Source organism: Meriones unguiculatus, chromosome 11, assembly GCF_030254825.1.
Source record: "Meriones unguiculatus strain TT.TT164.6M chromosome 11, Bangor_MerUng_6.1, whole genome shotgun sequence".
Classification (NCBI taxonomy): domain Eukaryota; kingdom Metazoa; phylum Chordata; class Mammalia; order Rodentia; family Muridae; genus Meriones; species Meriones unguiculatus.
The window spans coordinates 57,216,831-57,222,830 of NC_083359.1; the positions used below are offsets into that span (position 1 = coordinate 57,216,831).

Consider the following 6,000-nt stretch of genomic DNA (forward strand, 5'->3'; position numbering starts at 1 on the left):
GTCTTGCAGTCCTTTGAAGTGGAAACATCTTGTTATTAACAGACCTCGGTGAGGCACACGCCCCAGTGCCCTTAATTTCTCATGCATATTAGCGCATCTCGTATTAAAATTAAGTAGAGTAAATAGATTTGATGAGGGTGGTGGTGAGGGCGTCACAGGACATGCAACAGAAGCTGAATCAGATCCACGAGCTCTGGGTCCAATTCCAAGCACTCTGGGCTGCAGCCATCCTGCTGCCCTTCTTGTCTTAGGAGTCACAGGAAGCAGGGAAGCAAAAGCCCAGACCCCTTGGAGAAAACTAAGCCTGAGTCAGCCTCGCTAGGAGGTTAGGCCCAGGGATGTTCACTGAGGAGTGTTTCCACTTAAAAAGTAGGTGGTGTGTGTGTGTGTGTGTGTGTGTGTGTGTGTGTGTATTAAAAAAAAAAAAAGGAACTAAAAAAAAAAAGAAAGAAAAGGGAACTGAAAATGTTTTTAATTATTTGTTATTTGTGTATGTATGAGCGTGTGGTGTGTGCCTGTCTGTCTGACTGTCTGTCTATTAAATGCTTTAGGATCCAGCAAGATTAAGTGCCACATCTCAGTGTTCCACAGAACAAGAGCTGGTGGCTGGTTCCATCACAGAGACAGCATTTCCTCCCTTCGGCTGTGTTTCTGCTCCTCTCTCCTGCTAACAGCTCAGGACTGTCTGCTGGGATCTGTGGATGGAAACACTACTGATAGAGAGATCTGTGTGAAAGGAGGCAATTTACTGAAGAGAATGAGTTCTGGAAAGAGAGCTGAGAGCTTGTGCCCTAGGCAGGCTCTGTAGCATCACAGCCATGTGGCCAGAAGCTCAGCCCTTCCTTCAGGAGCCCTGAATTCTGGTCTGGAGGGAGGAGAGCAAGGGCTGGGCTGAGGGACAGAGGTTCTTTTAACTTTAAATGCTAGCTTATTATAAATGCTGTAAAGGACTCTAAAGTACTCTAAAAGAAGGGGAAGTGACACAATTAAAATGGAAGAATAACAGATGAACAAACTTGAAAAGATACATGGGATAATTTCATATTTGCTGAAACTCTTTCCTACTGGGCCAAAGGTGAGCTGAGGGCCAGAGATGTAGCTTGGGTGCACTTTGCTTAGCATACTTGAGGCCTCGGAGTGGGAAAATTATTCACATGAGGTTGAGGTAAGAGACTGATTAGGTAGGGGAAGGTCAAATGTCATTTCCTCAGGCCAAGACTCATCAGGGCCATACCAAACCCCAGACTACAGGATGGTTTCTGGAGAGGGCAAATCAAACGACTCTCAGAGAATGGATAGCCTGTCATTTAAGTGAAACAGAGGACGGGCTCTGGGTGGCATTAAGATTTTCCCTCCGATTTTATTAAGCTGACAAATATTTATGAAGTTCTTTCTGTGTGCTGGGTGTTGTAAGTAGTCAGACTGAGTGACAGCGAAAGAGGGCCTGTGTGAAGATTCTCACGTGTCTAAAATCCAAAGCCGAATGGAAGACCTGCTCTCTGGAGGCAAGCCCTCTGGAGGAGCTCAGGTTAGCTTCAGCCCCTTCACCTGGCAACCTCAGGTAAGGGCCCTGGAGACACACAGATCTGAAAAAACTCTTCCAGCAGCAGCACTCTTCCTGCGTCAACTTTATAAGCTCGAATCCGGGGCAAGGAAGGTGACCAGCTATTTGTTCTCCCATCTAAAGTCCATAGTACAGACAGAGAGACTACAGGTGACGGAGAACTTCATCTAGAAAACCCTCCCCCGTGTAAAGCTCATCTCAGAAGACACCCATATTGCTGCTACCATTCCCAGAGTAAAAAGATGCACCAACAAAACTCAAAGCAGGGTGAAAACAACTCCTCAGTAAGATGGAGGAACAAGTGTCTTTGTCCTGAAGGAAGCCAAGGTCTCTGGAGTGACTGTGTTGAAGTCCTCCTACCTTGTCACAAGTGAGTTACAGGGTTACCAAACGTCCAAAGAATTGGAGCTATGTGACAGTGCAAAAGCCCACAGTCTCTGCTGGGTGAGCTGGCCACAGGCTCCTCAGCATTGAGTCTGAACCAGCCAATGGTCTCCCAATGGCTGAAACAGGAAGCCAGATAAACAGCATGTTATCAAGGGGGATCCAGCACTTCCCTTAAGCCGGCGCCAGCTGTGCTCTCGGACAGTCCTAACAAAGTCCCATTGACTCACCAGCTGATTTTCCTGTGTTCAGCTCTGGGGGACAAGGAACCCTCTTTGCTGGGTGGACATCACTCTCGTGCACTGCTCAAGTCACTCAACACTGAGGTCCGCCCCAGTTCCTTCCTTCCCCTCGCTCTGGCTGCAGACTTGGGCAGCTCTATCCCTATGGCCAGTTTTGGTAGACTCCGTAGTTAAAAGGGACCACAAAAACCCAGGCACTGCACCAGCACCCTCAGGTGAGCGTCTTCCTCACATTTTCTCAGCTTCTCTTTTCTCCTCCCTCCTCCCTCCCCCGGGATGCTCTTTCTGCTCCCAGACGTCCTGGGCAGGCGCCAGAAGAAACAGCCTTGAAGAGGGCGCTTCTCAGTGTATCTTCTTGCAGGGGGATGGTAGTGGTGGCGGGGCAGTGCACATTTTCTGGAACAGCCTAGCGGAATCACCTGCCCCAGCTGTTTCTTGAGCTCCTCCTGGGATGTTCCAAGAGTTAACTAGCTGCTTCAAAGTGGGTGGTGTGTGTGTGTGTGTGTGTGTGTGTGTGTGTGTGTGTGTCTGTGTGGTATCACAGCATTTAGTGCTTTTGATTGCAGGAACTTAGCGCACTTTAAATGGCAGCAATTTCTTAGGAAGGGAAACTCAGAGGGTTGGAGTTAGGTAGTCGCACTGTTAACCCCAGGACAGACACAAGGTTCAGCAGGGTTGTCTAGGCACTGCTAGCATCCCGGTTGTTATCCCGCGCTTCTGCGCCACAGCAGCCTCCCTTGGGCACTAGACTCTCCTCTCTGGCTGACTCCAGCCCCTCCGCCGCGCCCGCCCAGTGCGGGCCACTCACCGGAGCGCCTCTGGTCCCCGGCTCTACGTCCACGCCGCCGCCGCGCAGAATCGCGCATCGCCCGAGCAGCGCGGGGCCGGGAGTCCTCTCCTCGCGACCAGAAAGTTTCCCGGGCGTTCCCGGGGCCCAGCCGGCTCCTCGCGCGAGTCTCAGTCGGCGCTGCGCGCTCCGGCCTCCAACCTCTCACCAGGGCGGCCGCGGGCTCCGGCTCCGGCTCCGCGGCGAGAAGGAGGCGGCATCCTGAACAAAGTGCCGTCCCCCCAGGCCGGGCGGCCAGGGGGCGGAGCCTGGTGACCCGCTGCCCTAGGCACACGCCGGCAGCTTCGGCGGAGGGCCGGGCTGGGAGCGCCCGCGGCTGGGGGTGGGCAGGAGGGGAGCCCGGCTGCGGATCGCCCTCACTTTCCTCCATGCACAGTGCCAGCTTAACCCGCAGAGGGGCGGAGGCATGGGTCCCTTCCAGACTTTGTCATTGGAAAGCTATTCCCGTAACCCTTTCTTGCGTTCGCCTTCCCGCCCCGCCTTCCCAGCCGGCCCGCCGCAGAAAGGCGGCTGCTGCGTGGCGGGGCTATGCCGGGAGTTGTCAGGGCAGGAAGCCTTAGTACAATTGAGCCTTTCCTTTTCCCGAAGACCAGCCACCACCACTTCCAGGAGGGGCCCTCCTGCCCAAGTCCTCCAACTACCTCAGTTGTTTTCAGAGAAAAGTGCAGATGGACCGATGAGAGTCGTTCCCTGCCTCTGGAGCCGGCCACCCATTTCCGTCCACTTTGGAACCTTATCTGAATTGGCACCCTGGGTGAGAGAAAAGGGGAAGTCCTGAAAGTTATCTGGCAAACAATAGACCTTCAGTTAACCAATTTCGCCACCTCCCTGATCCCGATGCAGCCCATCCTTCTTCCAGAGAAGTGGGAGGAGGCAGAAGAAGAGAGGGGAAATGACAGAGGTACCCACATCCTTGTGTAGCTGCAGTGCTGGGACTTGACCGAACTTAGGGTGCTTGCCTCCTGACCTGGGGACTTCCAGACTGCAGCAAGCACACAGAGACCAGGTGCACTGTCCCAGCCCAGGCCTGGAGCTGTGTGTGAGAGTGAACACCTGCCACCAGGGATCTTACCTTCTCCCAGCCTCAGCCAACAATCAGGAAGACTTGATGTGTTTTCAAGGTGCTGGGGTCGGAGGTTGGGAGGTGGAGAGAAAGCAAAATGCTGACTCCATGGTCTTGGAGTAGTCAGAATTAAAGCCTAAGCCCCCACAGTCACACAGAGTCATAGGATAAGGAGAAGTAGACAGTGCCCTTCCCAGGTAGTCAGAGAAATGAATATAATATAGTTTTTCCCCGTGAAAGCTCATTGTCCTTTGGAGGGATGAGAGGGCTGCAGAATAATGCTTGAGATGAGTTCCTTCTGTGTGTGATAGCTAAAGGTGTGGGCTTTTAAGGCCCACATTCCAAGCCTGATGCCACTGTATCTTTTAACAAATTCTTTCACCTCCCAGCTCCCTTGGGTTTCTTCTTCTGAAAACCAGACAATAGTGGGTCCTGTCTTGTAATGTTGCCAAAAGGCTTAAAGAAGGTAATGCAGGTGACATGATTGTGCCTCGTGGTAGCTCATCCTCAATAAACAGAGTTTTAACCCAACACTCACAATTGGAATCCTGATTTCTCAGTGACTCTCCCCCAGCCTGCATGGGGTGCCTTGTCTTAAGACTCACTCACTGGGTGTGGGTGGCACATGCCTATAATCCCAGCACTCAGGAGGCTAAGGCCTAAAGGATCATGAGTTTGAAGCCAATGTGGGTTACATAGACTGTCTTTCCTTGGTGCTCACTGAATAGGGCTGCCTAGGTTTCTCGGCTCTGAAGACCCAAGGGCAAAAGACTGTGGCAGGCATGAAAATGGGCATCAGAAACTGAACTGTTCACTGACATGGAGAAACTGAATGTTCGGCTCTTGCAGCCACACTGATAATGTCAACATGACATCACTCCTTGGGTGCTTCCCAGAGTGGAATGGAAGGCCGACACAATACTTTTGTGAGAATTCAGTCTTAGATTTACATCAATATTTCTCTCCTGTGCCCTCTCACATAAGCCCTCCCCCCACTCTGCCCCACACATCTCCAACAGTGACCTGGAGTTTGTAGGTAAACGTGTACACAAGGAAGCTACGGATCCAGTCTTGTTGGGGAGACAGACAGGGTGTCTGAAGGCTACCGAGGAGGGGCATAGATGAGAGGAGCAGCCAGGAGCCAGTATGGACAGGGTCCTGTTTGGAGAAGAGGCAGTCCCACCATGAGTGCCCTCTGCTAAGTGCCTACATTGTGAGTGGCTTTTGTCTGAACACAGTGATGATTCAGTTGCTCTGAATCCAAACAATGGATTTTCCTTAAATATGAAAATCAATGCTAGGTAAAGACAAGGGCTGCAGATGGGGTAGGATGGAAGGAGCCAGAAGGATGATGGGTGGGGTGGGGGAGGGGCAGATTGGTCAGTGAGTGGTAAGAGAGGGAATCAGGGTCACAGGAGGGGACCCTAGGCGAGGTCACAGTTCCCCTTCCCCATGGAGAAGGTGGCTTCCAGGACCTGCTGACCCCTCTAAGGCAGGTCCCTGCTCTGTCCTCTGGTGCTGAGCATCAACTCTGCTCCAGGGCAGACTGTTAACATGAGGATTAATGTCAACATGACAAATAAGTGTTTAAAAATCAGCCCAGGGAGCTTTTATGGTGATCCCATTGAGTCTCAGATCTGGCCTAAAATTGGAAGCCTCAGAAAGCAGAGCAATTCCCTCCCCCCCCCCCCACCACAGCCTGATTGCTTTGTGTGGAGGTGAGGTAGATGTTTTCTTCTACCTTGAGCTCTGCAGACCAGTGTTCAATTGTCCCACCGCTGGGGTCACCCCATGTAGGACTTTGGGGATCTGATTAGAATCATAGCCTCTGCATTCCCTGTGGCTCATAATGGCAGCCTTGACCCTCCTTGCTTCTTTCAGGGCTCTTAGAGCAGTTTAT

The 6,000-nt window shown here is 52.0% G+C and overlaps 1 protein-coding gene across 4 annotated transcripts in view; it reads right to left on the reverse strand.

Annotated features, from left to right (window-relative positions):
- Nav1 (neuron navigator 1) overlaps window positions 1–3,132 on the reverse strand; it is a 239,969-nt gene extending 236,837 nt beyond the window's left edge. For 3 of the 4 annotated variants that reach the window (XM_060364356.1, XM_021636656.2, XM_021636654.2), the window contains exon 1: window positions 2,999–3,132. The gene's annotated coding sequence lies outside the window, so the exon portion shown is untranslated. The remainder of the gene's footprint in view (window positions 1–2,998) is intronic. The other variant, XM_021636655.2, reaches the window with a different exon arrangement.
- Between the last annotated feature and the right edge of the window lie 2,868 nt (window positions 3,133–6,000).